The sequence below is a fragment of the Erithacus rubecula genome (genome assembly GCF_903797595.1).
Source record: "Erithacus rubecula genome assembly, chromosome: 4".
Classification (NCBI taxonomy): Eukaryota; Metazoa; Chordata; class Aves; order Passeriformes; family Muscicapidae; genus Erithacus; species Erithacus rubecula.
The window spans coordinates 5,384,642-5,405,978 of record NC_136686.1 but is presented as its reverse complement, the minus strand read 5'-3'; the positions used below and the strand labels follow the sequence as shown (position 1 = coordinate 5,405,978).

At 42.4% G+C, this 21,337-nt stretch overlaps 1 long non-coding RNA gene across 2 annotated transcripts in view; it reads left to right on the top strand.

The window, feature by feature from the left end:
• Positions 1-21,337, top strand: part of LOC306801321 — a 132,599-nt gene that overhangs the window by 29,701 nt on the left and 81,561 nt on the right. The window contains exon 1 of one of the 2 annotated variants that reach the window (XR_013774054.1): positions 2,961-3,057. The exons of the other annotated variant lie outside the window; for it this stretch is intronic. This is a non-coding gene — a long non-coding RNA (uncharacterized lncRNA). Of the gene's footprint in view, positions 1-2,960; positions 3,058-21,337 lie in introns of those variants that run through there. 2 annotated transcript variants of the gene reach the window in all.

Genomic DNA, 21,337 nt, shown 5'->3' with positions numbered 1-21,337 from the left:
GGATGAAGTTAAGAAATGGTTTGCCATTGCCTTGTTCAATTTGGCACACTGTAACTCAGGTGTGACCATTTGGCTTTTCAAGGTAAACTTCCACCCCACCTCATCTGACCTTTCCTGAATGCTCAACTGTCTCCAACAATTATCAATAGTGTGTTTTAAGTACATCAGCTTCTTAATTATTGTTATAGGCAAGATTTACCCACCCCATCAAGCACACTTGCAGGGATGCTCTGGTCTCCTCCCTTCCCAGGGCTGTGATATTACATATTCATAATGACAAAGCAGGAGCAAGCCTCAGATGCTCATGTTCTCCTGTATCTTAGCAGGACTGCTTCCTGTACCTGCCACTCCAAATAAAGACCAGGCTCACATGATGCTCTAGGAATGTGGCACAGCAGCAAGGAATCCTGCAGTATAAAGCTGAGTAGAAATGCACAGCACATGTCCTGTGTGTCATGAGATGGCAAATACAATCCTCTGTAGTGCCAAACAAGAGGACACAGCTCATGGAAATGAGTCTTGTGGGTTTCTTTTTTCCAGCAACAAAATGCATCACCATAACCCAGAAATTTAGCTTGAGTTGAAGGGGTTATTTTGTGCTGATTTTCTTCTAAATTGTGCTTAGGAACAGAATTCTCCTGCTGCAATTTCAGGGAGTGACAGAAATGAGACATCACTGGTATGAGATGCTGCAGTGTGCAAGAAGTGATGCAGGATGGCCCTCACAATAGTGCTTGGATTGCAGAGCAAGTCAATGCATCTGTCTCTGGATGTTGCCATCCATCTGTTCATAGGAGTTCTACTGATGAACTAAAAATTCTAGGGGCCTGAATATACCCTGTGAAAATTCAGCAGCTCGTCCTCTTTGTGGCAGATATGAATGCTTGGATGGAATATTGGAGCCATTCTGTACAATCAAAAATTTCAGGGAGGGATAGGCTACAGCTTCAGGAATATTTTTTTTGTCTCTCTCCTGCAGAGGCTGCTGGTGTAGCCTTGGCTTCCTTTTTCTGCTACAGGGCTGAGCTAATTCGCTGCAGGTCAAGACCAATAATTCTGTTTATCTGCTCTTTTCCTTGTGGATAAGAGAGATTGGAGGACAACTTGGGGGAGCTTGGTAATGCCCTGCTGATTGATCAGGGCATGTGGTGAAATTCCTTATGAAATGAGGTCATGATTCTTATCTCTTCTGGAGGTGGATGGGGAAAAGAAGAGAGACAAATCACAGTGATTCTGGTAAGCCAGGAGCAATGAGGATGAGGCAGGAGTTTCCATTTGTCTTTTTGAGCAATTATATGAATAAAGGAAGAAGTCAGTAGCTTCTTCAACAGGGCTCTGCCCATCTCTGTTCACACTCCCCCACCTCTGCTGCCTGGTGATATAAATGTCATTTTTATTTCCTGTCCTACTTTGAATGATGTCTAGTTGACCTGCTCAGAGCTGAAGAGCTAAATTTTCAAATATTCTGCTCCATGGGTGGTGGTCTTGTCTGGCTCTGCCAGCCCCTGGAATGTGACACCCATTGTTGCAGCTGTGACTTTTCTGCAGACCAGTGTCACTATGATTTATGCTTGTGCCTGACTAAGGGATTTGGATTTTAAAATATCATGGGAGGAATCCCAGTTAACTAAATGCATTTCATTGACACTGATTATCTGGGACTAGGACTGAGGTGATAAATTTGCCATGGAAGTTGTTCTTGGATTAGTGAAGCCCATGGGACAATGCTGTGTGCAGGCTCCCTGTGCTTTCTGCTCCTTTTGTGTATTGGAGGGCAGATTTTAGGGGAGGTAGAGAGTGATGAGACCTGCTAGGAATTTTTTTAATAAAGATTTTGGCAAAAGATGGGGTCCTGTCAAGAAACATTGTTTGCAGCACTTCACTTTGAGGCTGCTGACAGCATTTCCATTTCCAGAACTGGGTTACTGAAAATTGAGTGTGTTCAATTTAGTGAAACATCTTCTCATTTTATGATTAATTAGAAGTGGCTGCCTGCATGTATGTGCACATTCATGTACTTGTGTGTAAAAGCTGCTTTTCCCAGCTGTAATGAATGCAGTTCTTGTCTGTTTGGTTGTGTGGAATCCTTTCTAGTGATATTTGTACTCTGCCTCTTCTGTAACAAAATCTGTAGTCCTGAGAAAGGTGCATGAAGAAATGCAGGTTTATATTTCTAAGGTACAGGTCAAAATGCTCTTTCTAACTGAATTTTTGACTTCAGGTCATCCAATGGCAGTGCTTCTTGCTGAGAAAGATGACCTCAAATAAGAGGGGAGATGAACATCAGTTGAAAAGCAGTGTTTGTGATAGTTTTAGGGGGTTTGTTGTATGATTTCTGAACTCAGTGGCTGCCAAATGTTTTCAAGTGCTTTTCATTGATTTACAAAGCATCACCTTCTACTCTGAAGAACTGAGCAAGTAAGAAGTCGAGCACTTCAAATCAGAGACTTCTGCTTGGAAGGAAAATAGTTTCCTGGTATTGGAATGATTATGGCTACTACAGTCTGGGATTTGCTGGCCATGGTGTGCTCCAGCCCCTTTATTCATGCTGAGTAAGGTGTTTTAATCTCAACAGGGTTTGCTACTGCAAACCTTGCATGACAATTAGAGAATTAAGTTCCCTCTCTAAGCATGCCCATACTCAAGGATGTTCTGCCTTTGGGCTGAATAATTGCTCACTTTAAATGTTACATATGCATTTGTGGAGAGTGTGTACATATGGGGGTGGGAGGGAAGAATGGGCAGGCAAAAGATGAAATTATTCAACAGAAGGCTTAGCCTTGCATTATAAATATGGATCATGACTTAAGGAGCCTGAGGACATAATACATTCATCTTCTGCTCGAATATCTACTTTTAATCATAGATTTGCCTGGAAGTCCTTATGGAAAATGTGCACTGACATTTAAGGTCCTTGTGATGTGTGTGTTGTCCATGTGCAGAGGCAGTGGGCTCTGGCAGCAGAGGGGCTGAGGAACAGGGCATGCTGAGCTGGAGCAAGGCCAGTCTGCCTCTTCCAATGAGGAAAACTTGCCATGTACCAGAAAATGCCTACAGGTAAGGCAAGCACATGTTTGGCATAAATGTCAAATCATTCAGTTGAAAGGAGGCAATTTCTGGAGGCATCAGTGTGGGCACTGGGGAGTGGGCTGGCAGGAAACAGATTGTGCCACAGCCCCAGCTTTGGATGGGTTGTTTAACCTCTTCCTCCCAGCTCCTCTGCTGGCTGCACCTGCCCAGCCTCAGGAGCTGTCCCAAAGAGCAAGGGCAGAAAGGAGGCAGGAGAAATGCAGGAGGTTCAGCAGCCCTGCTGCACCTCCATGGCAGTGAAATAGGTGTGAGCTATATGTAGAGTAGAGGCATTCACATGGCCTCTTGTCCCCACTGCTGCAGAGGCAGAACTCCCAGAACACAGCCTGTGATTATCCAGAGTCTGCATAGTAAGGATTTGGTATTAGCCTTAAGGCTGTCCCATAATTATAAGTTGAGTGCTGGGCAAAATTAATCAACTGTTTTGCAGATCATACACACCTCTGTTTCATCCTTGTGATAGATAACCACAGGAGTCTTATTCTGCTTTTTAAAAAGTTATTTTCTGTTGGAATTTAATGGTAAACAAAGTCTGGCAATATAGTGCCTATGAAATATCAGATATATCTTGCTGAGATCTTGTTGGACATTGGGCTACATCTTGTAGCTTCTTGCTTCATACAGTTATTCCCATAGCTCAATACTTGAGTAATTTTACTATTTAGCCCAGCTTGTGGTGTTCCACTGAAGTGGAGCACCTGAGTGTGTGGCTATTTGTGGTAATGAGTACTTGCCTTTGCTTTGAGTGCTGGGCTCTTAACTGAGGTCAGGCTCTGGCAGAGATTGGCAATAATTCTCAATTCTGCTTCTCTAAAAAGACAGAGGATGAGGGGTGTGCTGGTCTGTGGTTGCCCAGCTTGTGAATATACATTTGTTCCCATTTGGTTGCAGAGTTCAGACTCAGGAGTAGATGAGTGTAGGTGATTGTGTCTGAGGGAGATCAACTTATGGAGCCAGAGACCCGATAAATAAAATCAATGGTTAATTATCAAGAGACTTTTGTCTAGAAATGATGAGCTTTGTTAATCAGTGTCATCCAAACTTTTCCCTGTGCTGTGAGAGAAACATCCCAAGTGGCAGTGGTGTCATTGCACGTTTTGTCCTCACTGTTTGGTGTTTGTTCTGCCACATTTCAGTGGCAAATGATGCATGGTGAGTCTTTCATTTGGGTTACTCAAGGTTTTTTCAGAGCAAGACAGGGACTCTTCCCTGAAGAGGTTCCTAAAATTTGCAGCATAATTACTCAGTAATGTTGCAGAAGCCAAGAACTGAAATAGTTGAGGAGCAATTAGAAATTTCCTTGAGGCAACTGGTGTACTGTTAAGGGATGAAATTTCATGAGACAACTGACCTTTGCTTGTTCCCAAGAAAAGAATGAGATTTTTTTATTCCTTCCCCCTGTCCCCCATAGCTTATGGGGTGAGGCAACACAGCTATAAATGTGTGTGATACACTTAGTAAATTATTGCTTCAACACTTCTGGAAGCAGTAACAGTCTAAGGCCCTTTTTGGATATAGCAGTGGCCTCCTGAAGGAATCCTTTCCAAGCAGCTCCATGCTGGGATGTCCTGCTGCTGACCAACTCCTGGCCAGCCAGGAGAGCTGCCATGGGCATGTTACCTGTGCTCAGCCTCCTGACAAGCTGGGGACAGGATGGGAGGGCAGTGCCAAGCCTGCTGCCTTCCAGCAGCATCTGTGCATCGTCCTGCCAGCCAACAGAACCCAAGGGACCAAGGGGCCAGAGCATTTTTGGCTTTATTTCAGTATTCCCTTGGAAGTCCTCTAAGTGAGGAGAACCAGCATAGCTGGTGCAGAAACACATACAAGAAGCTCTCTCCTACAAAAATTGCAGGTCCAGCAGGAGGGATTACAGGGACTGCTGTGTGCTTTGTTCATCCACGTCTATCTGAAACATCAGCTCTTTTCCTACTTTGTGTTTAAACAAGGAGTGTTAAAACAGTTGATCTAAAAGGGAAGACCAAAGCCAGCGGTACAGGTTTTATCTTCTTGAGGGTTTTTAGCACTGGAAAGAATTCTCTTCCTGCCCTGAAAAGCAGCTTCTGAAGGTGAAACTAAAATGCAGACAACTTTTGCCCCCACTATCAACAGAGTCCTGCTTTCTTGGCACAGTTTCTTTGCAGCATGTATCTTGATAGCTCAGGATTAGTTTGGAGACAGTTCTGTAGTTCCTTGTCTGTCCTGACCATCTGTAGATCAGAGATAGAGGCATGTAACCAAAATACAGAGCTAAGAGGGGTGTGCCACGTGGGTTATTTTTTCTTTGGCAGAATATCTCCACACACACTAATATGTGTTTCTGTGCCTACTTTCAGTAAGTGAGAGATGAAGAGGTTGTTGGAGGGATGGGATATCTGAGGTATCATCTCAGGCATTCCCTTGGCCTGTGCCTCAGTAACTGGGAAGGGGATGTCCCTTTGGTGCACTTTGGGATCTGCAGGTGCTGCATTAAAGGAAAATGGGGTGATGAATGTTGCTTGGGGTTTGGGCATGTGCCAGCTGATCCACTGGAACAAAGAGCTCTTCCTGTAGACCCACTGGCAGCTGGGGATGTATTTGGTGTTCCAGGTGTGCCCTTTATTGAGGGAGAGGAACATACAGCTGTATGAACTCTCCATATGGTGGCTGACACCTTGTCTCAAAGCAAAATTAAGGGTACTGTACTGTAGGGTGCCCGGAGGGGGGGTGAGGAGTGTTTGGGAGGTTCCCCTTTGAGTCTGCAGAGCTGATTGAGTCTGAATGCACAGTGTGCACTAGGACAGGTCCTAAAATGTGTTTGTGTCCCCAAAGCTGCTGCCATGCCTGGTCATGCTGGGGTTTTTCCTGTTGTGGCCAGGTGTTGGTGTGTGGAAGCAAGTCAGCATTATGCTGCAAACAGGCATCTGCCTGGGGCTTGTGCAGTGGAGTTAGTGTCAGAGGTTATCCAAAATAGAATCAAGGGTTTGATAGGAGATGGAGCTGGCTTTTATCCTGTGCTATGTTAATCCCAGCAGTATTTCTCTGTGGCCTCTGTTAGTAACCAGGCTACTGTGCACACAGTTGTGTGTTGTTTGTGTAGCACCATGGGGATGTCTTTGATAAAGACTGGAGCCCATGGGCTCCAGTGTCACAGGGAATTTTCCACAGATTCTCTTTGAGGAGCTTGCTTCAAGCTTTCTGTCACTGTTCCAGTGTTGCAGAACCTTGTCAGCAGATTGTGAAAGAAAACTGCACTTGGAATTAGTCAGAATGGTTTGGATTGGAAGGGACCTTAAAGATTATCCTGTTTAAATTATTCTCTATTCATTGTGTAATATATGTATGTGTACAGTGAATTAATGAATAAAAATATGTGGAGACTAACTCCTACATTTTGATGGATAAAAATGAGCTCTTGGGCAGGTGTCTGTGGGAGAGGCAGTTGCTGAGTTGGTGTAAAATGGAAAAGGTGTCCATTGAGCCAGGTGGGGACAGCTTGGTGAGTTTGACTGGCACCTGGTTGTGAATTGTAGAACTGAGCCAGAAAGGTGTGAGTAGTCCCAGTAAGCAGTCAGTGTTTGTGTGGTATCAGTTGTCATTTCTCACCTTGCCTGATACTCAGTTTTGTGGAGCAATGTGTCTGCAGCACTGGACTTGTCTTTCTCTGATTTTTCTGCTGCTTCTCTCAAAAACAAATTTGTGTCAGGAGCTGGCTGACTTTGAGAGACTTCACATACACATCATGGGAAAAGAGAATATCTTCAAGTTTGTACTCAGAACAAGGTACTTCTATGCTTGGATCTGCTCAATTGAGACAGTGTTCCTTTTATGTCCATATTCTATTTTTCTTCCCCTCTGGCCAGATGCCAAAAAAGTACAATCTCAAAGTAATATATATTATGGGACAGCAATATATTATGTTTTCTAATTGGACTTTGAGACATAAAATCCAAATGCTCTCACCATGGGTAGAGTGGAAGGTTGAGGTTTGGATTTAATTTTGAAATTCAGATCTGGTATTAATGAAATAATTGTAATCCTTTCAAGGTTTTAGCTTAATTTTTGACCTCGACTCCTATTCAAAGAAGGGATTTTCAGATTGCCAAAGGCTGTGAAGTAATTCTGCCAACTTATTCTGTGACATGGACAATAAAAAACTTCCTGGCATGTGGGCAACGTGCACAGAAATGCTCAAGTGTGGGAGTGGAGCATCTCTGGAGATACTCATGGTCTCTTATCTGCCTGTGGTGTGCTGTTAGCAGCAGCTTCTGCTGCTCTAGCCTGAACTCTGTTTGTTTGTTACAAGTGGTTTCCTAGGATTTTGTACTCTGAAGTACTGGGATAAGTATTATGGGAGCTTTCTGCATTTCCCAGTTTCCACTAGAAGACTAAATACAAATAGAGAGATTATGAGTACTTGGGTATAAACTGCTGAGAAATGCTGTCCTTTTTGCATATTAGTTACTGCTGAGATCCCACAAGCTCATCCCAAGTTTCCAGCCTAATTCCCAGTTGTCTGGTGCTGGTGCTGTGGTCACAGGGTGGCTGTTTCCTCATCCTCTCTGGCCCTCCTGAAATCCCTCTGGATTTGTTTTAAAGTAGCTCTATCTTAACAGATGGCTATTTTTCTCTTCCCCTTATCCCAAGCTTTTTTTTTTTCCCCCATTTGGGTGACTCTGCTCCTGTCCTGGCCCTATTGCCAACACTGTAGAGGAAAAAAATCTGCAGTTAAACCTCATAGGCTTACCAAACTGCAGAGAACTTGTTTTGTCACTTCTGTATTTTGTTACTCTTTAGCTCTGAGAGGAACTAAAAATGAAGTGATCATAGGATAGACTGAGTTGGGAAGGGACCCATAAAGATCATTCTAGCCCAGCTGCTGAGGATATTTCCTTGGCATGTAACCACCTATTACACAGATGTGCATTATAATAATGTGGTTTCTTTGTGAATATGACTTAGACAACAGCACTGCACACCTGGTCCCCTATAGGAGAAGTGGGCACTTCAAGGATGGCTGTGCTGCTGTCCCTCTCCACTTACATTCCAGCCTGCTCATTCCTATTCTTTCTTTTCACTGCTTCTATATTTAGCTTACAGATCTATCTTGGGTCATGCTGCTGAAACTCATGTAGGAATTTGGCCACTTAGGTGGCAGCTATACCTATTTTTAGAGAATACTTCTGGATGATTCCAGTGCCCCACTGAATTCTACTTTTCTTGCAGTGATGCTTATTTAGAGAGCAGAATTTTAATGAGCACCAAGATTTGACATCCATACTGCGATTAAAATAATTGATTAATTAAGAGGATAATTTAATGCTTACTAGCAACACTTGCTGTACAAAGTAAGACTTATTTTCACCTTGTTGGCACAGGCCTAGGCCCAGTTTTGCACCTGAATATGTGCGAAGTATCAAGTTTTTTTTTCTCTAAAAGTTATTATCGGGTAAACTAAGGGTCAGAAAGTTTGTAAGTCACATGCCAGATCTTAAGAGACTTTGCCATGGTTGTGTACAGTAACCAAACAAATTCTTTCAGCCTTTTCTCTCATTTTAAATAAGAAAATAAAGTTAGTGGAAATAACTGCTCATCTCATTCAGCACTATCTTCACTAAGACCTTGCAATTAGATCCTGCTGCATGCTACTCTAGAACAATTTAGCAGTGATACATTTTTTTTAATAAATCATGAGACTTTGGATGCTTTTATCATTGTGCAATGGGCTTTTTTCAGCTTTTGCTATACGGAATCTTAGCTGCATGTTCTCTTGGAGATGGTGAAATAGAACACTGTTATTCTTCTAAATAAATCTGGATTTTTTTTCCCTGTCTTTTTTAGCTTTTCATGATATTTTGCCTTTAGTCATGTGCTATAATCTACTGATGGCCATACAGGTGTAAATTATTGGGGTGCATTATTTGCTTGCACAAAACATAAGAGTTGACATTGTGTGAGGTATTTTAGCTTTCCCTATCCAAGGATGTTCACTGTCATTAACTGAGGCTGTGATGACTCTGCCAGTCCCAATCATTATCTTGAAGGTGACCCTTCCTTTCCTTCCTTCCTGTCATTCCTTTCCCATTAAGCTGTTTTTACCTATTATCATTGAGGAATTGCATAAACATATCTTTATGAAGAGGTAGTGCTGTAATTTTCTGTAAGGGTCTGTAATTTTATTCCAACATCACAAGTCCACCACAGATGAAAGATTTCACTAGTGATTTCTGATAACCTACTGTTGTAAAAGAGCCCATAAAAATCAAGTTAGCCTCTATGAAATATAAGGAAGAAAGTGTCTATGTAGGTTGGATATATGGCAGATTTTGGGGTTGTTCTCAGTTCTGTTCTGGGCATCCCCTTGAAGGCTGAGGGGATGAGTGTTTAAGGAGACATGGTGAAAATCAAGGCAGAATTGGGTTGGATCTCTCAGTAGGTGGAAGCTTTGCCTGAAGCTGGCACTGAATCAGTGCAACCACATGATTTTGGACAAGGTCTGGCTTTTAAAATCCACTTCTGTTTGCTTGGATTAACTTTATAGGGATTCACATGGATGCAGAGTTCTTTTAAATGGAGCATCTTTAGCTGACCTTCAAGGAAACCCCTTCATCAAATCCACCCTCATCCCACACTTGATTAGCTACACTTAACTGTGAAGCTATAGAAGCAGACAATCCTATTTTTTCAAAATGAATAAGGAACATAAGGAGGGATGAAAAAATGGCAAGGAGAACGACACAACCAAAGAACTCCCTAAATCAGGCATTTATCCCCCAGTGCACTTAGTCCTTGAAGGAAAAACAAGGATTCAGACTCAGAGGGATTTGCCTTTGCAGTGCCTGAGGCAGAGTAGGAGTCAGTGTGAGCATCTGTCGTGGCTTTGGAATAGTTACTCTCCAATTCAATGCTTCCATCCTTCACAACAAGCTGTTCCCACTCAAGGAGCAGCCTAGTTAGTGTCCAGAGAGCCTGTGGGAAGGGCTCATAGGGATGGACATGAGGAAATATTCCTCATCTTAGCTTGCCTGTGGAAGTATCAAAGCTCTGGTAAATCCCTTTGCCCCATCTCAGTCTCTTGCATATCCATGTCCTTATTGCTTCCTCAGTGATCCCTCAGCTTTCTCTGTAATTTGGATGTCATGCCTTGGCTACTTTCTCCTGGATCAAAAAATGCTGAGCAACGTGGCTATTTTGTTATAAATCCTCTTTCTGTTTAGTAACTGTCTTCTAGCTTCAAAAATAGTTTCCCCTCATTGACTTGAGCAAATATAATAAATACAAGCAGTTGAGTCATCCTGAAAGGGCATTTGCTGGGGATTTTTTTTTTTTTTGGATGAATCATTTTAATTGGCTTCTTTGAAAGCTGCAATTTTTTGAGCATTAAAAATTAATTAAGCAAGAGGAGGGAACACTTAGGAGCAGTGTGCCTTTATGAGATTAACTGAGATTTGAGAAGCAGAATTAAATATTGTATGGAACCAAGTAAAATGATGTTTCCAAGTAGGGAGCATAAAAAGACTAGATCAAAAACTTTGATTAATTTAAGAGCTTATTATGTGTCACAAAACTTCTCTAAATGTACAACTATATTCTGGGTAGAGGAGTAGGAAAAGTCTGAGCCCTGAGTGGCATAAATTAGCCCCCATCTCCTGCAGTCTAGAAGCTGTTTTCTGTGGAAGGAGGGGCAAGATTAAAATCTGCAATGCATAGTGTACATCCCCATTTAGTCATTCTCAGTTTTTCCAGAAATGTAATTAAATGTGTAGACCAAACAACTTTTAAAGCTGAAGAGAGTGGGTGACCTTAGTCTTCAAATATCTCCCAGTGGCCTGAAGCTCCTTCAAAGATTTAAATTTCATTCTTTGAGTTTACAGTGTTTTCAATGCCTGCCAGTATTTACAAGGAGTGGATGGAATTAAAACCCTTCCCAAGCGTTTGTTGTGATCTGACTGCCTGCTGAGTAATGCTCATTGCACGTGTTTGTTTTGTGGGACAGCTTTTCCTCACAGGTCTGTGCACTTTGCTGGACAGAGATTTAATCTTGCTGGACAGATATTTAATCGTGGAGCAGCTATTCTGATTACAGACAAACTATTTTACCTCATCTACAACTCCAGGTTGTATTTGGAGTTGTAGAATTACATGTGTTTTAATTCAGTGCTGGGGGAGGGAATATGTGAGGTTTTATACAATCCTGGCTGCTAATATTTAAAAATGCTTATTATGGAGTGCCTGGAGCAGAGCTGCTTCTGCATTATGTGATTTGGGAGAGTTTTTCCCTTTGGCAGCTCTGGAGTTCTGTACAGGTTTTACCTCTAAAAGATGGAACATTGCTTAAGCTTGCAGGTGGGGAGATTAAGATGGTGATGTCTCTCCAGAAGGCAATTTAATTGGTCTCATTTAATCCAGATAACTGTGGCTCAGCTTTTGTTTGTTAGGATTAAATGGGATGTATCATCATCCCTCCCAACAAAAATATTCATGAGGGCTTAAAAATTTTTCATTAGAAGCCAGCTGGACCTAGAAAAATCTTCTTTCGCACACACCAAGTTTCTTATTTTTCTTTCTTTTCCTACCACTCAATTTTTTTGTTTGTTCAGTTTTAGAAATGCGAGGGGAAAAATGACTGCCTTTAGGTGGAGTGTAAAGGACAAATTCAGGGTTTATTTTCTGTTCAAGGTGGTAGCACTTCAAAACTCCATGTGAAAGTTTCTGATAAACTTTTCACATAGCACTCTGCTTTGGATTGGCTTGAAATGCAATGTATGAGTCCAAACTGCCCCTTGAAGGGGTGTGACAGGAATCTTGTGGTGGCTCTTGGAAGCAAATCTGACACTTGCTGACCTCTGGGAAAGAGACACCAAGGGGTGAACAGCCTGGTCTACTTCAAGTGCCAAATATTTCTTTTTTTTCAATCACCCACTTATCTTTCCTGTGACCCAAAAAATCAAAAAAGAGAATTATTTTCCATATAGGTTGAAATATCAGGTTTGTGGCCATCAGATGAACCTTATATAAAGAATGAGAGGGAGGGAAACGGAGTGCAATTTTAAAGCATCCTTCAATTTTTCTAACTCTGGTTGCCCAGGGCTGACTTGCTTCTTGAGGCAACCTGAGAAAGGAACTCTCCATATGAAGATCTAGTGTCAGAATTGGCTGGTTGGAGGGGAAAATTTCTAATTCCTAATCCTTTTTTACATATATTTAGCCATAGAGAGCAGAATCTGATTTTTAAAGATATGAATTGTGTATTGTTATTAACCAGTAATCAAATAATTCAAATGTAATTTAATGTTGAAATTAAATAATTGAAAAGCATGCTTTTTTTAAGCACTTGGCATTAATAAAATGATGCTTTCTGCTGCTCTTATCAAGAATTTTATTCACAATGTTGAATATTTTAGGGTGCCAGGGGACATTGCATTATGTCTTGATATTGCCAATCTGATAAAATAAAGAAAAAATCTCTACTGTAATTTCCTTACTCATTTTGATGAGAAACTATCTGGTAATTGATTAAATAGGAATATATTGCTTTGAAAATGCAAATGAATGAAGTAACATTGGCATTAAAAAATAGCAGCCAAGGAATTATCTGATCTCTTAGATGATTTGTGCTTAATCCAATTACTTAGGAATCTTTTTTCCTTAGTGATGAATTGTGATCTGTGCTCTGGAGGCTGAGTTCTGTGTCACTGGGTTCCAGCAGAGCTGACACCCCCCAGATTTGCCCTGGGAGGGGTATCAGTTTGGGTTGGGCTATCTGTGAACATTGCCCTCAGTTAAATGCTTTGTGGTTGTGAATAGCAAATGTGGTGTTGTGCCTCAGGCAGTGGCCAATCTGTATATATAAATATATATATTATATGTAAGTATGGGCAGTGGTTTTATGCAGGGTCTGTAAGGGCTACTCCAGCAGTGGCCACTCAGCAGAACTGCCCAGGGCTTTTGTGGTGCTGTCTGACCCAACTGCAGAATCCTGATGGTTTGGGTTGCAAGGGACTTTAAAGCCCATCCAGTTCCATGGGCAGGGACACCTTCCACTATCCCAGGTTGCTCCAAGCCCCTTGGCCTTGGACACTTCCAGGGATCCAGGGACAACCACAGCTTCTCTGGGCACCCTGTGCCAGGGCCTCACCACCCTCATAGTCAAGAACTTTTCCTAATATCTAGACCAACCCTCTTCTCTGTGTGGAGTCATTCCTCACTGTCCCATCACTCCAGGTGCCTGCAAACCATCTCTAACTCTTTTGGAGTCTCCCTTCTTTTGTCTTTGGAGATAGCAGCAGAGCTAGGTCTTCCTTGATTTACTGGGCTGCTCCTGGGTGAGGTGGCACTGGCTGCTTTAGGATGGGGACAGAATCCCATTTAATGCGAGAACCCTTTGGCACCAGGCAGGATCCAGGCAAGGCTGATCTGTGCACCCATTCTTGGTCTTTTTTAGCCCTCTACAGCCACGAGGTAACAAACCAGCCCTTGTGCCATGGGAGCAGCTTGAATGTGGAGCTGGGAGGAGGTAGAAGAGGCAGGAAACTCTGCTGAGGCTGCAGCAGCTTCTTGCTGCAGTTCTGAGGCAGCCTCAGTGAAGGGAGGAGGATGTTTGCTTTGTTGGTCCCAGGGCTTTTCTTCAGGGGACAGGGCTTTGAAAAAAAACAAGCAAACTAATAGCATGATCCATGATCATCTAGTCCTCTTAAAAATTAAGTCTGTGGTTGACACTTTATTGCTGTAGAAGGGCTGAGTGTTTGCAATGAGCACTGTAATTCCATAAACTGACATTGCATCCTCATTTCCCAACACCTTATAAAGGCTGCTATCTCAGATCCAGTTCTTGCCAATTTCCTGATGCTTGCTGTTTCCAGCCACTTAGATCTTCATCTTGTCATCTGCTTTTGGTTACTTGGACACTTTCTTGTTAAATATTACAAAATAAATAGCTGTTGGTGCTGCCAGCAGTGCTGGGAAAATTTTGTTCAGGTCCTGCCTTAGATATTTCAGAAGACATGGAAATTTCCCTTACTGATTGTATGTCCTGGCTCTCCCTGGGCACAAAGAAATAGCCAGCCTAATAAAAAATTTGTGAGTAATGGCATTTAATAGTTAATTCCATCCCTGCCAGCCCAATGGTTCTGTGGCAATGAGTTTTTGTATTTCTGACATAGCCCAGGACACTTTTTTAATGTGTTACTCTTTGTTGAACAAGCTATGCTTTCTATGGAATCCAGGTTACACATTTCAGAATTGTTACAAATATTTCGGATTTTGGGTCCAGCCCAATAGTAATTGTTTTTCTTAGGCTGGGATGGAAGAATTGCTTAAGGCAAAAAAAAAAAAAAAAAGTTGGAAGGATTTTTAAAAGTGGAACATGTTTGTATGGGGAAAAAAACCCCACTTTTTAAATTGAAACTGGGGGAGAAGTTTTGAGAACATGAAAATGAAATCCAATTTTTGGTTTCAGACTGAAAGGTATTTTTTAGTCAAGAATCAAGACTCTACCCAGGCACAATTTATTGAGTCTGCTATTGAGCCATTCTTTCCCCCATTTTCTATTGCTTATCTCTACTTCAAGCTGAGTTTTGTTTCTCCCTTAATATAAAGTGATTACAAAGTACTCAGTATTTCTTGATGGTCAGTGTAATTCCATGTGTTTTCATTTTTTTAATGCCATCTGGACAATGTGATCAGCTACTGCATTGGATCTGGTCCATGCAACTGCACTGAAAATCCTTCTAGGCCATAAGGGTCACAAAATTACTTCCATGTAGAATAACTTCTCTTTTCATCCCCAAGTTGACCAATATGTTGAAAATCACAGTAAAATGACTTTTTAGAGAAGGTGAGGGGATATTATGGCTGCAAATCCCAGAGTGTATTTAAAGAGATGAGGGCATCACTCTACTGTAGGTAATTAAAGATGATAATAAGTATAACAATAATTAGCATGACCTTTATCAAACAAGCTAATTATGATGACAATTGGAGTTACTTTAAATCAAGTGTAGATTAGTTTAAAGAAGTAACATTAGGCACTATCTTTGTGGCTGCTGTATCAGCAGGAAGAAAACCAACAGCTTCAAGTGGTTCATTTTGGGTAAGGATCCAATATAGACAGTGAAATCCCAAATGAGTCTATGGTCTAGGAGTGAGGCTACATCAGACACTGACAGCCAGGAGTGCAAACCTCTTCCACCAGAGGAGAGGACACAGAACAGAAACCAAATGGTTTTGAGCATTGACTTGAGCCTTGTTACTTGGTCAGGATTCTGAATATTTTTTTTAATGTGTTAAGCCGTTTGTTTTAAGGATGATATCACTTTATATCCATGTCTTATTTCCCTTTCTTCTTTGTGTTGTTGTGGGTGTCGTTCTGTCGTTGCTAGTATTTTTTTATTTAGGTAATTCAGAGATTAGAGTACAGTGATAGACACTCATGTGATCTGGCTAACAGTGTAATGTGTATTTTGTTGCTAGCTAAGTTAGAGCAGCAGCAATCACAGCAAAATTCAGTGTAATGTTTCACTAAGCTTAACACACACTTAGTGTGCCTGAGTTTTTGGAAAGTTTTCCCTTTGCCCACCTAGGAGCTCTGCAGAGAACTCCTGGCTAACCAGAAGCCCTGATCCTGAATTCAGGGTTGCTCCATCACAGGCTTGGCCTTAGGGCTGCCATCACACCACTGCTGCCTTTGTGACTAATTTCTGGACGTTGTTTCTGTAGGTAAAACTCTCTCCAGAGAGCCTCTTCATTTTTCCTGGGATGGCATTGTCACAAGGAGAAGTGGAGTGAGGTTTCAGCTCCTTATTTTTGGGTTTTATTAGAAGAGCCCAGAGGGCTCATGGCTGTCTTAAACTCCTCTTCCCCATACAGTGAGTTCTCTTTGGGCCCCTATTTAAAACACTTCTCCAGGATGCTGATTGCTTGAGTGGTAAAAATGGTGGCACATGACAGGAGAAAGACTGATGGACTGCTGAGGTGTCTATTTGGAGCTTTGGAGATTCCAATGAAGAACTCCTTTTCTTAAACAACATCAATTTTAAGTAGCAGCATCATTCCCATGCTGTTTTGTGTCAAATCTTTCTTCAGGAGTGGGTTGTACTCAAAAGCACCTGCCCTTTCTAGGGGTCCCAGTTTGCATGTGGTGGGACAATTATTAAATATTGTGCTGACATCAGGAGGTGAACTTGTAGGAAGAGCTTGCAGCAAGCTGCAGCAACCTGCTGCCATGGAGTGTGGCTGTAGGAAGGAATTTGTCACCAGTTGGATTTCCTTGTAGACGCTGCCAAGCTGATGCTTTTCCAGTAAAATCACAGTGGTGGAACTGAGAGGGGTTGGGTCCCTCATCCAGATGACAGGCAGCCCAAGTGGGAGGGTGGCAGTGCTGAGAGGAGCACCCCTAGTATCCTAAGAGCACTCTCCTCTGGCTGCACTGGGGTACACCTGCTGATGGGATCCTTGTGTCCTGCAGAAACCACTGCAGAGCAGCTTCCAGGATGGTGTGGGATAGTTTGGAGCGAAGGAACCCTTAAAAATGCAGCACAAACAGTGTAAAAGGTGCTTTGCAAAGCCCTGTTTTGTACTTGAAGTGCATGGGCAGAAATACAGATGGATTTGGCCACTGGGTGAGTTTTGAAGGCTTTGGCTGTGATAGCTGGAGCAAGTGATTATTCTGCCTCCTTCACTGCAGAACTGAAGTGTGGGACATGTGATTTTCCTGTTCACAGAGCACAAAGCAGACACCTCGCTCGGAGGAAAGTGTTTAGTCTGGGTGAGAACTGCTCTTTGTGTGCATGCATGTGATTTATTTATAATAGATAATTCCTCCCAGCTCCCTTTGAGGCAGAGCCAGGGCAGTCTTTGTCAGTTATGTAAGCTCTGCTAAGTGTGGTGCATCATCAACAGCCTTTAATTTTCATCCCTGATGGAAAATGAGATGAGCTATCACATTTGCCCCAAGGAATAATAGGGTTGTGTTTGGAAAGGCTGCTGCCCAGCTGGGAGGACAAAGCACTGCACACCCTGTGAAGGTGGAAGCTGAGGGAAATCCTGGTGCCTGAGCAGAGCCATCTACAAAAGGCACACAGCCAAGCAGGTTCCAGAGAGGAGGGAGCTGCACTTTCAAATTATTTTTGCTCCTTGTTGTGTTGTTCTGCCTTTGTCCTCATCTTCAGAAGCAGAATGGGCAGGAATTTCAGGAGGTTCTCCAGAAAAGAGGCAGTTCTCAGGCTATGGGAGGCAGATGTGCAGGGGTACAGTTCCACCTCGGGGTGTTGGATTTACAACTTATCAATACATTTCAAGATGTGCTTAGTAAAATTGTTTCTACAAATAGGGTAGAATGGCAAATATGACTTGTGGAGCTTCTCTGAAAATTAGGACTGAAAATGATTCTAAAAGGAGATTGATATGATTTCTGCACTTTCCCAGTGAAGACAGGCTGTGGAAGTTGGGGCTGAGAGTTCACTTTTGAGAAGAAAAGGATGTATGGAAGCCTCAAAGCAACCTTCCAGTGTCTGAAGGGGCTCTTCATCAGGAACTGGAGTGAGGGGACCGGGAGTAATGGGTTCAAAGTGATAGAGGAAATTTGGATTAGATATACAGAAGAACTTCCCCCTGAGGGTGGTGAGATCCTGGCGCAGGTTTCCCAGAGAAGCTGTGGCTGCTCCATTCCTGGAAGCATTCAAAGCCAGGTTGGATGAGATTCTGAGCAACCTGGGACAGTGGAAGGTGTCCCTGCCTATGGCAGGGGCCTGGAGTGGGATGGGCTTTAATATCCCTTTCAAAACCCAAACTGTTCTATGGTTAAGCAGTATAATTGCATAGTAACTTGACTTTTCTAAAAACTAGACATGTAAAATTTCTTTAATCTAAATTGAGGAGTTTTTACATCCTAAAGTCTGTACAGACACTTCTGTCAGAGAAATGGTTTCACTTTACTCCCTGTTTTTTTCTGTCCACAGCAATGTGATAGATTCAAGCTGAGAGTGTTTAGAGAGGGTCAGATTGGAGGGGAGGCTGTGTGGGTGGAGAACTTCTCCAGCATATTTTTCACAGTGGCCCTGAGCTCCTATGCCAATTGCTCATATTCTCCCTCAGGCAGGCTGATGGAGTTAAGGGTAAATTGCATAACCCAAAACTTGTGTTGTCTTTGCACAGGCCTTCGTGATTTACATCCTCTTGACCACATCTAATTTTTCATTGACTTGTGCACTTTGCAGCCTTTAATAGAAATAACTGTGTTCTGGACATTAGCAAGGAAGTAAAATAGTTATACTGATTGTTATCCTTTATGGCACTTTACTGTGTTGAGTTTGCAAAGGGTTGTAAAAGGAGGGCTTGTGTAACTTTATTTAGGAGAGGTCAGAGGTGAGAAGAGGGTCGAAGTGATGTGGACTGAGGCTGTTTTAGGGGCTTTACTTTTTTTTAGCAGTTCACCATCCCTGCCCATAAATTGCAAACAGAAAAATATTGTACTGTAACAAACATGACCTTGCATTCCCCTCAAATGTCAATGGGCTGTTTGTACATGCGCAGAATTAGTTGGAAATTAGACAGATTTGTGTGGAGCACATCTTATCCCAGTGCTGTCATGGCAGAGCAAAGAAACTGTTGCCCAGGTGCCTCTGAGGCTTTCTCTGCTCTCCTGAGCTGCATCAAGCTGCTGTTTAGACTGGACCAGAGAGGAGGAGAAGTTTGGATGTTACAGCTGCGGTCTTTACAAGCCTGTTCCATGTGAAATCATAAACTCCACAGCATGGCTTTTGCAGCTTCCCCTGGGCTCCAGAGACCCCTGGATCTTTTCCACCTCCCTCTGTCCCACATCAAATTCTCCATCTCCTCTGCAGGGATGTGTACTCCCTGATGTGCTTATGAAGCATTTGATACAAATGTTGATGCCACACTCTCATTTCAGTTTAAACATGGGTTTGCTCTTGTTTTCTATGGCTATTACATTACTTGTTTCCTTGAGTCTTTTCCACTTACTTTAAGCCAATGGTGATAGGACAAACATTCCATCTCCTAAAACACCTTATTTCCTATTTTGTCTCACAAATAAACCACAAGTAAGGACCTTGACTGATCAGTGCATAGGCTTGCACTTGATTTTCCCCACCCATGAAGGAGAAAATAAGTAAGAGAGAATTCTTTAAGCTCCATTAAAGCTGATACTGAGAAGTCGTATCTTTTGGTTCTTTTTTCCCTGAAGGGAAAGTAGGGATAGTGAGGAGCAGGGTCTTTTTCTATTTTCCATTGCAGTAAATCTTAAAGACTTTTGAGGAGTTGGTCTGACTTCTGTTTTCCAGCCCTGCCCTGGGGTCTTCCCTAGCATTGCCACCCAGAAGTATCCACACTCAGCAGGTTGGTGGGAGCCAGCAGTTTCTTGTGGACCTGCCCAGTCCTAGGAGAGAATGTTGTCTTTACTGTCCCTTCAGCCCCAAAACGCTTTTATTTCCCCTGTACAGTTAGAAAAATAGTGACAGTAATGGACTTCCCCTGGGGATGTTTTATGGGCAATTATAATTAGCAGCACTAATATGTTTACTCTTTCTGATAATGTATGGAAAGACACGTTGATTTAATGGGTTTTTTTTCCCTTTGTAAGTCTCTACACTGTCAAAACTGGAAAACACTCACACTGTGCTGTCTCTTGTCACACCAGGTGCCCTTTGAAATGCAGCTTACTCCATTTCTGTTGCCAGTGAATACCATGGCCCCTTTTTGTCCAAAGCCTGTTGTTCTGTTAGTGTAAGTCTTGTTGTTTTTTTTCCCCGTTATGAAGAGAAGTTCATGGTCAGGATCTCTATTGTAAATAAACAAAGGTGGTTGAAAACCATAAGCTGTCTTTCACTGAAGCTGTTTCTGCAGAGACAGGTTTGGATTTTCAGAGCAAGTACTGGATAGTCAGAATGGTTGACAAGTGACATATCTTGGATTGCAATCTATGCCAGGTCCCAGCTGAGCCTCAGAGGGAGATGTTCCTCTCATTAACACATTGGATTTGGGCTGTCAAGGGAGTAGAAAGGTGAGGTTTTTGTTCTTGGTGAGAAAACTTGCTTGTGGGTGCTGTACATGAGGTTCTTGTGCTCTCCTACTCCTTCCTTGTACCTGTGCACCTCTCTGGCCCTGAGCATCACAAAGCTCCTGCAGCTCTGTCCCTCTGCTTCTCAGTAAGAGCTGACCACAACATCCATTAGGGTAAGCCCAGCCTGTTTTGGGTTTGAATTCTGCCTCCAGTCCAGCCTGAGGCTTTGCACATGCCAGAGTGTGCAGCTGCCTTTCACCTGGGACTGAGGTCCATATTTTTGGCAATGGTTTCCATTTTTACCTGGCTCAAAATGACAATAGGAACTCTTCCTGCTTGTGGGAATATGGTAGATGTGTCCTGCAGTTTGGCGGTGCTTTTTTGCTTTAGTTTATTTTAGAGTAGTTATAAATCTATTTCACTAATAAGTGTGTTTGCTTGCCATATGAAGCCTCTCACATTGAAATTTCCTTTCATTCTGCATCTATGAAAAATAAAACTTTGTGAAATCAGTGCTATGGGCTTGAAGAATTAAACTTTTTTTTTTCAGCCAAGGTTTCTGCTGTGAGTTCAGGAGAATATCCCAATTACCTATTGATTTGTATCAGCCAGGTTTCACCACTTCTCAGAATTTTGATTTGCCAGGAACTAGAACCACCAAGTGCTTGAAATGTTACTTTTACCAACCTCCCTCAGCTTTTGGCATCCCCAGCACACACTGTTTGTCTTTAATGTGTGCAGATATATGCTGCTGGACCAGAGGTATGACTGAGCATGCAAAGCATCCATTATAAGCAGGTTCTGATTTTCTCTGTTCTTATGCTAGTTAAGCTATCACAGTTCCTATTGCCAGGAAAATTTTCTTTTTATACTCCTTAGATAAATACAGCAATTGCCCACATCTCTATATTTACATTAAAATGAGCTTTTTTTTTCTTTGAGTAATATCAGTTCTACTGGGCCTAATCCTGGGATATGTCAGTCTCTAATCTTACACGTTTTATTGAAAACTGAGTGATTAACCTCTTGGCAAAGCTATTTGGAATATCAGGGGGGATTAAGCTGTTGAAATAGTGCTGTGGACAGGCCTTTTGGGTCCTTGACTGGATCCCTAGCTGAGCCTTTTCCTACATGCCATGCTAAATGAACTCAACATTGCTCCTGGACTTGGCTTTTCTACAGAGGTTTAAGTCTGGTGGCACCGTGTGTTCTTTCCCAAAAATAGATGCTCAAACTGCACCTCCCATTTGT